The sequence below is a fragment of the Patagioenas fasciata genome, unplaced genomic scaffold (genome assembly GCF_037038585.1).
Source record: "Patagioenas fasciata isolate bPatFas1 unplaced genomic scaffold, bPatFas1.hap1 Unplaced_2, whole genome shotgun sequence".
NCBI lineage: Eukaryota > Metazoa > Chordata > Aves > Columbiformes > Columbidae > Patagioenas > Patagioenas fasciata.
The window spans coordinates 1013181-1025724 of NW_027288621.1; the positions used below are offsets into that span (position 1 = coordinate 1013181).

The 12544-nt window shown below is 58.0% G+C and overlaps 1 long non-coding RNA gene across 1 annotated transcript; it reads left to right on the plus strand.

Annotated features, from left to right (window-relative positions):
* Positions 1–1963: 1963 nt before the first annotated feature.
* LOC136116271 (uncharacterized) lies at positions 1964–12113 on the plus strand. Its single transcript, XR_011736929.1, has 3 exons — positions 1964–2091; positions 6878–7499; positions 11909–12113. It is a non-coding gene; the product is annotated as an uncharacterized lncRNA (long non-coding RNA).
* The last annotated feature ends 431 nt before the right edge of the window (positions 12114–12544 follow it).

Consider the following 12544-nt stretch of genomic DNA (forward strand, 5'->3'; position numbering starts at 1 on the left):
CTTTCAATAATCCTATCTGGCCTGTTTGAAAAACAGATGGCACTTGGAGAATGACTGTAGGCGATAGAGAATGGAAGAAAGTCACCCCCCACACCTTGCAGTTATGGTGCCAGCCCTTCTGAGAGCTTCTCTCTCTGCCTTTCTCCCAGAGACGGCGCAGCAGCGGCTGAGCACGGCTCACCAGAGGAGACGGCGTGAACAGCCCCGCCAGGAGCTGCCCGACTACCCTGTGACACCGCTGGCCGCAGCCCAGGACCTCAGTGCCCCGACCGAGGGTCTCCCCAGCACCCTGGGTGAGGCTTCCACACACTGCGGGTGGGAAGGGACTTGCCGGGGGGCAGCTGCGCTTGTACCAGTGTCTCCAGAGGCTTGGGATGCTCCTGGGGGCTGGGTTAGTGCCCCTGTATGTAAACCTCAGGTGTGAATTGGCCTCCGCGTCCTCTGCAGGGGCTCAGCGGAGCTCTCTGAGCCAGCGCAGTGCCCGGAGGGGGCAGGAGGGGAGAGGCAGGTGGGTTAAAGCCCGTTTGCCCTGGCTTTGTGGTGTCCCCATCCTGTGCCGTCAGGTCCCTGCTGGGTCTTTCCCCAGGCGGGGACGCCCTTGGTGGCTTCCCCTGCGGGTCTTGCTCAGACTGCGAGGGTCTGGGCTCCGGATGAGCACGAGGAGGGGTCCCCTTCATGGGGGACATGGCACGAGGGAGGCTTTGGGATGTTTCTCTTGTTGGTGAGCAACACCCTGGACTGCGACCCTGTTTCTGTGGCACTTTCTGGGATCATTCCCACACTTCCTTCCCCTCTTCTCAGGGGGATGATTACTTAGAAAAGGAGAAGATCCTCTTGGAGTCCCTGAAGAAAGCGCCATACACCACTTCACGTCTGTCAGCATCCCGTCCGTCCTTCTGCCCTTCTCTGGACCGCAATTTCTTTGGGGTTTCGCAGTTATTTCTGGAGATCCCGAGGAAAGTGCCCTACTGCGCTTCACCTCTCCCAGCGCCCGGCCATCCTCCCTGCCCCCGACCACCATTTCTGAGAGGGTTTCTTAGAGAAATGGGTTTAAAAGCCCAAGGCTCTTTCGCCTTGTGTTCCCTGCCCCTGAGAGGGCCCCAGCCTGGACTGTTTCTCTGCTGTACCTTTTAAGTTGTATTTTATCTTATAATTAAGGCATCTTTTTAACGCGCAAACATCTGAGACTCTGATACAGGGAACCTGGGGTCAAGAACGTTTCCGGGACAGTTTTGTGCGCATGAATCCGCGTGTGGCACTGCTTTGCTGATGGAGCTGGGAAGGAAATACTCGTCCTTCTCTGGAGCCGAAAACCACACACAGTGGTTGGAGAAACTGCCGGTTTGACTCGGAAGGATGGAGCCAGAATTTGAGGGCAGAAATCAGTTGCCCCAGGTCCTTGGGTCTGGAGATTGTTCCGGGATGTTCTTCTGGTTTTTAAAGGCCGTCTTCCAGAAAACAACAATCCAAGTGAAGGGTCCAGGCTGTGTTTTCCTCCCCACGCATTTCCCTGTGTGATCTGCTCTGTGACCCCGCGTGAGCAGGGGTTGGACTGGGGGTCTGCAGGGGTCCCTTCAGCCCGGGATTCTGTGACTCTGCCCTGCGGTTCCCCAGCACCCCCAGGATGTTCCACAGCCCACAGGCAACTGCAGCTTTTCCTTTTTGGGCCGATTTCTAAAAAAAACCTGGCTGTGGTTTTGGGCTTCACCTCCTGTCCGGGTACCCCGGGGTGACAGCGGGGCCTCTCCAGTCCTTCCGCGGGCTCTGCCCGGTCGGAGCAGCAAGGCCGGCGATGGGGAGGGGTTCCCGGGGAGGGCAGAGCGCGCCCCGCAGGGCTGCGGGGACGTTTCTAGGCAGGCTCCGCGCTAAACAGCCCCGTTGCTAGGGCAGGGGGGCATTCCCAGCCCGGCGCTGCGGTAGACAGACCCGTTGCTACGGCTGCGGGGCCTTCCAGGCCGGACTCCGCGCGGCGCGGCCCCCGTCGCTATGGGAACGGGGCCCTTCCAGTGCGGGCGGCGCGCAGCATGGCGGTGCCCCTGCCGAGCGCGGCGCTGAGCGGCGTCCGGAGCGGGCGGGCGTTCGGCACGGCTGGTGAGTCCCGGGCCGGGGAGCCCCGGTTCCCCTGGGCGGGCAGCGGGAGCCGCTTGCGGCGTGGCGGGGAGAGCGCTTGGGCGGCTGAATTCCTGGCGTGGCCGGCTTGGGGAGGCGGGGGTGGCTCCGGCTCTTCCCGGGCTCTCTCGGCCTCATCTCTTGCGCTCTGGAGAAAGTGGGAACTCTCTGGCAGCGAAGAGATGGAGTGAAGAGCAGAGGCAATGCCGCTGTTCAGCGGCATTCTTTATTTCATCAGCGCTGGGCAGCACTGGTAGAGTCTTGCACCTGGGCAGGAACAAGCCCAGGTTCCAGCCTAAGCTGGGGAAGGACCTGTTGGAGAGCAGTGTAGGGGAAAGGGAGCTGGGGGTCCTGGGGACAGCAGGGTGAGCATGAGCCAGCACTGGGCCCTTGTGGCCAGGAAGCCAATGGTACTTGGGGTGGGTTAGAAGGGGGTGGTCAGTAGGTCAGAGAGGTTCTCCTGCCCCTCTGCTCTGCCCTGGGGAGACCACACCTGGAATATTGTGTCCAGTTGTGGCCCCTCAGTTCCAGAAGGACAGGGAACTGCTGGAGAGAGTCCAGCGCAGCCACCAAGATGCTGAAGGGAGTGGAGCATCTCCCGTGTGAGGAAAGGCTGAGGGAGCTGGGGCTCTGGAGCTGGAGAAGAGGAGACTGAGGGGGGACTCATTCCTGGGGATCAATATGGAAAGGGGGGTGTCCCGGAGGCACCCCAGGTTCGTTTAAGGGACAACAGGGTCCAAACCAACTTTTGTTAAACCAGTGAGAAACAGGGTTTTAGCATCCAAAAGTGACTTGAATACAGGTTCAGGTACCAGTTGAGGAAAATTATGAAGGGGCAGCAACCAATACGACAGGCGGTGCACAGAGTGCATGCACGTGGCTTCACCAAAACAGTGCCGGAGCCGTCCCTGAGTCCGGGAGGAGTCCGCACTTGCCTGAACACGGTGTGGGGTTATTTTGAAGAGATACACGTGCTGTAGTGAGTACGGAAAGTGCACACTCGCGATTCTGCGAGGGTAAATTTATAATACACTCGCAATCCTGCGAGGGTTAATACACGTGCAGATGTGCACGGAAAGTTACACGTGCTTGTGCGGAAGCAGGGGAGGAAAATACACACGCGATTGTGCGAAGAAATAATTGATACACATGCTTGTATTGAGCACGGAACGTTACACTTGCAAGTGTGCATGGAAAGTACACGTGCTTGTACTAAGCATGGAAAGTACGCGTGCAAATGTGCACGGAAAGTACACGTGCTTGCACTAAGCACGGAAAGTACGCGTGCAAATGTGCACGGAAAGTTACACGTGCTTATGTGGAAGCACGAGAGGAAAATACACCCGTGATTATACGAGGATTAATTTTACACAGGCTCGTATTGAGCATGGAAAGTTACACGTGCATGTGTGCACGGAAAGTATAAATACACTCGCAATCCTGCGATGGGCAGTTTCACTCACACCTGCAGCGGCAAGGCAGCGGAGTCTCCATCCCGGGGGGGCTCTCGGCGGCAGCATCTCGCTCGTGCTCCGAGAGACCCGCGACAAATGGGCGAAGTCTTGACGAGAGTCCAGTTTGTTATTGGCTGATCAGATCTGACTGTGGGCATTCCAGAAGCTTCTCTGTGCCCCCACTCTGGCTGTGGGTGCACCTGAAGCCTCCAAACATCCCCCACACTGGCCGCAGGCGCCCAGCGGCTCCCTGGCACCTCGGCGCTCCCTTCTCCTAACGGCCCTGGCCAGGGGCTCTGGGGCCAAACAAAAGAAGCTGTAGCAGAGAGAGGGGGAGATGTGTCTACTCCTTCCATGATGAAGGAGGGAGGGGGAGAGAGGGGGGTTTGCACCTTGCCACACCCACTGTCCTGTACTGTACCCCACTATACTGCCCCTTCACCCTGCATACCCCCTCCCACCCCCCCTGCACCCCAATGTCCTCCACGTGGTGCTGGTGGATGGATCCAGCTCAGCACAGGGTGGGGTGCCCGACTACTCTTCCTGGGCCCCCCCCAAATCCTGCTGTGAACCAGCAGGTCCCAGTACAGCCCAGCACCGCTGTGCCTGCCCTAGGGGGTTGCAGCCAGTGGGGGGTGCCCAGGAGTGGGTGCTGGCAGTTTGGGGGAGCACCCACCTGGCCCCAGCCCAGGGCAGCGTGTTGGGGTGATCCTGGGTCCCCACACCATGACACCCAGCAGCAGCCACTACGTGTGTGTCACAGGGCTGTGCTTGACACACACACATACCCAAGCACCTCAGAGCCCCCACCACCCTCTCCCATGGGCATCCCCACTCCGATGCCTTCATCACCCTGAGCATCCTCACCTGCACCCCCCTGCTCCTGGACACCAATTTAAGCCCAGCAGCCCCAGTGCTGGGATGTGTTGTGCTCAGCTCTGTTCCCTGTGCCCACTTTGGGGGTTTCCTGCTTTATCTGCCCCCACTTAGGTGTTTTATTTCCCCCTGATGGATGCTGGATGTGCAGTGGGACCTGCTGCTGCTGCCATGGTCCCCCTTTGCTGCCCAGGGTGGGGGTGCTGGGACCACCTGCAGCCCCAGCTCGTTTAGGGGGCAATGACTGGCAAACCAGCCTTCCCCCCACCCCGGGGGCACCCATTCTGCCCCCCTCTTTGTGCACTCTAGATTCTCCCCATCCCTCTTCCCCTCTGCATCCTCTCTCCAGTTCCTCTGATCCCGAATATCACAGCTCCTGTGCTTCCCCCTCACACCCCCCATGCCCCAGATTCTTTCCTGGTTCTCCCCCATTCCTCTTTACCCCTCCAAATCCCCTCCAGCTCCGTTGCCCTCCGCAGGACTTTGCTCCTGTCCCCTGCTCAATCACCTCTATCCCCACCAAGCACCTTCAGCTTGGCTCTGGTCCCTGCATGCTCACTCCCACCCTGTGTGACACCCCCTGCACCATCCCATTCCTTTCCCCCTCCCCATATACACTTGGATCCTCTCTGGACCCGTCTCCAAGACCCTCCCTGGGTTTCTGTGCCCCCTGCTCTGCTCCAAGCTCCTCTGGGGCCACCCAGACCCCTCTGTCCCTTCCTCTGCTCCCCGTGAGCTTGGGCAGGATGTTCCCCCCATGTCCCCCCTGGATGGGACCCTGCCCCACGATCTCACAGCGAATAGAGCCTGGAAAGAGGCTTTGCTGTCATCCGCTCTGGGTCGCCCATGGCGTGGCTGGGCTGGGACAAGCACCAGCCGCCTCCTTCCCCAGGGGAGCTGGAGCTGGTCCCATCGTTGTGCAGGTTTTGGCAGTCGTTCTGCTTGCTGGTGTTCTTCAGATGACCTGAATCCCAGAGCACAAAATCTTTCCCATGGATATTTCTCCCAAACAGGCACGGGTGTCAGAGCCGGTGAGCTCCGGAGTGAGCGCTGTGCTGTCCCCGCGCTGTGCTTTGTCCCTGCGTGAGCAGTGAAAGCCTGGCAACTGTGTGGGGGTGTTATTTTTCCCTGCTAAAGTGGCTGAAGCATTTCAAAGGGTTTCCCCAGGTGTTCTTGGCAGAGAGCTAAAGCCAGGCACATTTCCCTGGCCTCTGCATCACCCAAGACACTTCATTTCTGCTTTTCCACCAAGCTGAGTGGTGCCGTCGATGTGCTGGAGGGAAGGGGTGGCATCCAGAGGGACCTGGATAGGCTGGGGGGTCCATGTGAACCTCATGAAATTCAACCAGGCCAAGTGCGAGGTCCTGCACCTGGGTCAGGGCAATACCCAGTACCAGCACAGACTGGGGGAGGATGGATGGATGGATGGATGGATGGATGGATGGATGGATGGATGGATAGCAACCCTGTGGAGAAGGGCTGGTGGGTGACAAAAGGGACATAAGTCCACAATGTGCATTTGCAGCCCAGAGAGCCAAGTGTGTCCTGGGCCACATCACCAGCAGGTGGAGGGAGGGGATGCTCCCCCTCTGCTCTGCTCTCCTGGGGCTCCCCAGAGAACCGAGTTCAACTCTGGGTTGTCCGGCACAAGACAGACATGGACCCCAGGGGCTCTGTCCCTCTGTCACCAGTGCTGCCTCAGTCCCACCCTGCTCCCTCCAGCATTTTAGAACGATGCTAAAACCCAACCTGTGGCTGGTGATGCCAACCCAGGCGATGTGTGGCTCAAAAATCAGCATCACATATATTAACCCTCCTAAAACCAACATGGAAATGGCAGATGTTTGTGCCTCCTTGTGTGGAAGCAGCTCTGGCTGCCTCATCCCGCATCCCACCCTTGCAGCTCCAGGACAGACCCCACACTGGTGGCCCTGCCTGCATCTCCTGTCCCAGAACAGCCAAAGGAGCCGCTTGTTTTGGCCTCCAACTGGCTGATTTAGCCTGGTTCCCTTTCTCCATGAAGGATAAAACCCGGTGCTGAGGCTCCGGTGTCAGTCCCAGCCTGTGCCTACCCTCCGTTGTGTGTCATTTCATGTGATTTTGATCACATCCTTGAAAACAAAAAGAACCTCCAACCCACTCAATCTCAGCCCTCCCAAGGCAGAGATATTTCCGTGTGGTGAACGCTCCCATGCAAATTCTCCCATGTCCTATTTTAGGTTTCTCGCCGGCACCGGCTGCAGACAACTGCGCTGGAGCTCCTGTCAAGCCTTAGACAAGGTTCTCAGGGATAGGGGTCAGTGCCAGGGGTGGGTTATGGTTGGGTTCCATGATCTTGAGGGTCTTTTCCAACCAAAATGATTAATGAGTTTTTAGGGTTTATCCCAAATGATGGGAACCCCCGGTTCCAGCTCTGCTCTTTACCAAATACCTTTTAGAGGCTGAAGAGGAAGGAGACGCAACACCTCAGCATACGGAGGATCTTCCCCAAAGCTTCCCAGTGTCCCTTCTGTCTCTGCACATCAGGGCAGGGCACAAGGGACAAAGTACCACCAGCACGCTCTGAAAGGTCATCATTTCTACCAACTGCAACCTGATCTGGGTGAAGATGTCCCTGCTCACGGCAGAGGTTGGACTGGATGAACTGTGAAGGTCCCTTCCAACCCAAACTGTTCTGTGAGTCTGATTCTGGGATTCTATGATTTTCTTCTCTATGACCTTCAGGCTGTCGGAATACCTGGAACTGGGACATTCCCAGCTGTTGACCAACAGACTCTGGGTCTTGGATTCGGTGATGTCGCTGCTGAGAGGTGGGTTTCTCGGTCAGCTGAGGCTTTGGCAGATGTTTGTGGACACACACGGGCCCACTGGTGCAGCCAGAGCCGTCTGGGGGACAGAGGTCCCAGGAAGTTGCTGGCTCCACAGGATCAAGGAGGGGAAGCCAGGCTGCCCCCGGCTTTCCTCTGGCCAGGAACGCCGTCCCCACCCCAGCCCATCCCCAGCTCTGCGAGGAGAACAGCTGGGTGAGGGCCAGGGCGATGGGGCTGCCTTCAAACCCAGGTGAGTGCTCCTCAGGGTTTGACCCCCATGCGTCCCGGGTGACAGAAGTGACCTAGGACCCCCCATTGCAGCTGGACCACAGGTTTGGGAGGAACGAAAAAGATCTGCTTTATTAAACCCAGTGGAGAAAGGGTACAAGGGGTGGCGGGGGAGTGCAGAGCCAAATGGATGGTCTGGGCCATCCAAAAGACGTGGGGTGGTGGGGGCATCCGAAGCACAAGGGATGGTCTGGGACATCCAAAGCTCTCCTGGAGCGACTGCTGGGTCTTCTTGCTGGCTTTCTTCTTGCTTTCGATCAGCTGCTGCCCCTCCTTCTTGATGTCTTCCCGTGTGGGGACGTGCTCGTCATCTTCGTCATCAGATTCAGAGGATTCTGGAGGAGGGAACAGAGAGAAATGGGCTGGGGAGGGTCTGCACGGCCCCCTCCGCTGTGCCGGTGTCACCAGGGAGAGCCGGCACGTTTTGGAGGGCTGGTGGCTTCACAAGGAGCTTTCCTGCCAAGCCCTGGCTCTTCCTGCCCAGCATCCCAGGCTGAGCTGCAATGCTGCTGTGACCCATCCCCAGCTGTCGGGGCTTCCCAGAAAGGTCTGGAGCCACGCGGTGCTGGACGCCGCTCCAGCTTCATTCAAAAGAGGTGGCAAGCTCCAAAAACTCAGTGGCTCCTCCAAGAGCATCCAATAGGAAGAGGCCACAGACAGACCCCAGCACTGGTTATTCTTCACAACCAGGTGATTTTGAAGACAAGGCTCTCCCTCCTTGCCCCATAGCATCTTTTCTTGTTCCTTCTGTGGTTCGATGCTCACCACCCCACTGGCTGCCTTCATGCTCCCACATCCCCACCTAAAAGCACCACCCATGCTCAAAGGCTTGGAGACAGCACAAGGTCTGGAGAGAACTCATGGGCTGGACTCTGCTGGGACAGGAGAGACAGGCGAGGATGGTCACAAATCCCAACAGGCAGGGGCAGGGACAGTCCCCGTGGGACGCGTCCCCGCTAAGCTCTCCTACCGTCATCACTGCTGTCTCTCTCCTCAAAGGAAACCACCACGTTCCGAGGATCGCTCGACATTTTTTTCTCCAGAAAATCCCTGGCCTTCACAAAAGTCTGTGAAAGACACCCTGGGTTCATTGCTGAAGGGGAGGTGGGTGTTAGAACCCAAGGGATGCCCTTGATGATCCCCTGGGGACAACACCCTGCAGTGCCCAGTGCCACCTGGAGCTGAGCTGCTCCATGGGGCCACCTCCATCCTCCTCACTTGGGACGGGCCATCAGGAGGAGCCTGGTGCGGGTCCCCGAAGACCCCAGCAGGGATGGAGACCCCACGTACCCCGTTGCTCCCATCGGGGATGTGCCTGTCAGGGACAGGTGGGCTGCCCGCTGTGCCAGGTACTGCAGCTTCTGGCCCAGGTACTGGAGCTTCTCCTCCACCCCCTGGGACAGGAGAGAATCATCCTGGAGACAGAGAGAACCACCTTGGTGGGCAAAATGAGCCACTTGGGGTGACGGTGGCTGCACCAAGTGTCACCGCGCTGTGTCACTGCACCACCCAGCGCTGGGTGGGTACCTGGCCGGGCACGGTGATGCCGTGCAGATGCAAGATGAGGTTGTCGATGTTGTTTTCAAACCCGAGGAGGAGCTCAAGGTCCCTCAGCATCTGGGCTCGCATGCGGTCCCGCCGGGCCTCTTGTGACTGCAGTTTTGCCCTGAGCTCCTCCTCCAGCATCCTGTAGCCAAGCACAGCCACATCCATACAACTGCACAGGGGTGCAGAGACACCACAAATCCGTTGCAAAAGCTGCTCAGGTTGCAACCCACCCCCCTGTGCCGTGAGCGGGGACATCTTCACCAGCTCAGGTTGCTCAGAGCACCGTCCAAGCAGAGTTGAGGGGCAGCATTTTCGGTGCAGGGCTTTAGGGTACAGGACTTGGGGGTGCAGGCTTCGGGTGTTCAGGACCTGGGGCTGCAGTAATTTAGGGTGCATTGTGTGGGAGGACAGAATTTGGGGTGCAGGATCTGGGGTACAGGTTTTTGGGTGGGGAATTTGGGGGTGCAGGGTGTTGAAGGACCTAGGGGTGCAATATTTGGGCTTTAAGGGTTTAGGGGGGCAGGATCTGGAAGTGCAGAGTTTGGGGACAGGATCTGCGGGTGCAGCATTTGGGGTTACAGGTTTTGGGGGTGCAGGGTTGAGGGAATTGTTTGAGGTGCAGGGTTATGAGAGTGCAGGATTTCCAGGTGCAGAGTTTGGGGGTGCTGGGTATGGGGCAGCAGGATCTGGGGGTGCAGGTTTTGAGGGGAAGGATCTAGGGGTGCAGGTTTTGGGGGTCCAAGGTTAGATAGGATTTGGGGCTGCAGGGATTTAGGGTGCAGGGCTCTGGAGTAAGGGGTGGGAGTGAGGCTTTGGGGGTGCAGGTTTTGTGTTTTCAAGAACTTGGGGTGCAGGGTTTGGGGGTGAAGACTTTTGGAGGGCAGGGTTTGAAGGGTGCAGGGTTCAGGTGTTCAGGACTTGGATGGAGGATTTGGGGGTGCAGGGTTGGGGAGAAGGATTTTGAGGTGCAGGATTTTAGGTGCACGGTTTGGTAGGGCTGAGTTTGGGGGTTCATGATTTTGGGGTGCAGGGTTAGGATTTGGGCGTGCAGGGTTTAGGGAAGGATGACATTGGGGTAAAGGTATTTGGGGTGAAGGGTTGGGTAGGACAGGATTTTGGGGTGCCAGGTTTGGGAAGGAAGGAAGGAAGGAAGGAAGGAAGGAAGGAAGGAAGGAAGGAAGGAAGGAAGGAAGGAAGGAAGGAAGGAAGGAAGGAAGGAAGGAGGGAAGGAGGGAAGGAAGGAGGGAAGGAGGGAAGGAAGGAGGGAAGGAAGGAAGGAGGGAAGGAGGGAAGGAGGGAGGGAAGGAGGGAGGGAGGGAAGGAGGGAGGGAGGGAAGGAGGGAAGGAAGGAGGGAGGGAAGGAGGGAGGGAAGGAGGGAAGGAGGGAAGGAGGGAAGGAGGGAAGGAAGGAAGGAAGGAAGGAAGGAAGGAAGGAAGGAAGGAAGGAAGGAAGGAAGGGAAAGTAATGTCGTGCTGGGGCATCGCTCCCGCTTTCCAAGGAAGAACAGCTGCACCCGATGGCAAAGGGCTATCAGGACTTGATCAGCGTTCATCAGGGTGTGAGGGGAGAAGGAGGTGAGGCCCACCTGGTGGAGAGCCAGCTGCAGGCTGAGGTGATACGATGTGCTGGCCCAAATCTTAGCGAACTCTGGAAGAACAAGGGAAAGACCCGTCATGCTCTGAGGCAGCAGCCGGGAAGCCGGCAGTGCTCTGCCCTGCCCGCGGGGGCACGGGGCTGCGCTCCACGCGGCTCTCGGAGGCTCAGGGCAGGCCCTGGTGTCTCCCCAGCAGGGGCCAGTTTTGCCGGGTCACATCTCTGAACACACAGAGCACACGTGGCCCACGAGCACCTTCAGCTCTTCCATTCAGACATGAGCTCAGCGTGGGCAATGCCCAGCGCCAGGCAAGGGCAGCCCCTTGGGGTCAGGGGCTTCTGCCTGGGCTGCCCCAGGAAGGCAGGGGCCACGTCAGGGAGGGAACCAGGAGCCCTGGCTGCCACATCAGCCCCTCAGCCCTTTGAGATGGTCAAGCAGGTCCCTCCTTGCAGTCACCACTCCTGAGCAACCACCCCCCACAGTCCTCGGGTTTCCATGCCTGATTTCAGAGATGTCCTTGACCCAGACACACATGTGAAATTGGGCCTGAAGGCCTTACCATAACGCTCCAGCTTCTCAGTGGTTGGAGTCGGGTGAGGCTGCCAGAAGAGGTCTCTTGCCATCTTAGTTCCACTCCTGCTTCAGGTCAACAACTGCAGAGAGTGGCTGGATGATGGCTTTACTGCTTCCTGCAAAAAGCCTCCTCTTTCTCCTCTCTGCTCTTCTCTCTTCCTTTTCTTTCTTCTCCTCCTTCTCCTCCTCCGTCTCCTTCTCCTTCGGAGCTCTGGTCAGTTGTGCTGTTGGACTAGAAGCGTCTCTCAGCCGAGGTGTTTCACTGGCCGGGGGCCCTGTCTGCCAGCCAAGGGCCATGAGCAGGGTGGGCTGTTGGTGGAGAAGTTTCTGGTGCTTTCAGGGGGTGGGGGAGGAAGGTGCATCTGCCACAGCCCCTCACAGTGTCTGGGAGCTGGAGGGCACCCAGCTGAGGATGGTGCTGCCACTGGAGTGCAGCCATTTCCTCAGCTGCCTCTGAACCTGCTGCCCTTCCCATCCCAAAGCTGCTGCCTTGAAATCGTTTCCGGGTGCCTGAGGCAACGGGGCGAGGGAGGGAAGAACAAGGCCTGGAAGGGCTCCAGGGCAGGGCAGCCACGGGCCGCTCACCTTCCTCAGCCAGGAGCCAGGTTCTCTCACGGCCACATCCATGATGCTGCTCGCCTCCTCCTTGTCACAGGTGCTGGAGTCTCTCATGGCCTCAATGGCCACAAGGGTTGACGTTTAAAACCTCTACTTGAATCTGAGCTGTGGTCAGTTGTGGTGGCGGACTAGAAGCTTCTCTCACCTGAGGGGTTTCACTGGCCAGGGGCCCTGTCCGCCAGCCGAGGGACACGGCTGTGACTGCAGTGCGCTGATAAAATAAAGAAGGCCGTGTCACGGGATCATCGACTCTGCTGTTATTTCTCCATTTGTGTGGCGTCTGGGCCAGCACCACCGCTCCTGAGCCGGGAGCCCCAGGAGGTGACGGGGCCCCAGGGTTTTGGAATTTGACAGTGGACTTGGAGGTGCGGGGAGGAAAACTGGCAGCTCCTGCACACCAGGAGGGGCTGTTGTCCATTAAAACGAACCAAGTGGCTCATGATGTTCAAAGCCGGTTTAGTCCAAAGGACTCAAAGACACTTATGCTTTTTCTATGGATAAACAACGTTTAATCCAATTCCTTAATTGTATTCTTTAAACATGTGTTCATTAGAGCATAAGCAAAACAGCGCTGGGTGCGCGGGGGATTCACTCCACCCAGCACACACACTTTTAACAATAAGAAGTGTGCTTAAATACAGTAAGGTATTACATATTCATAACGACCCCAGGA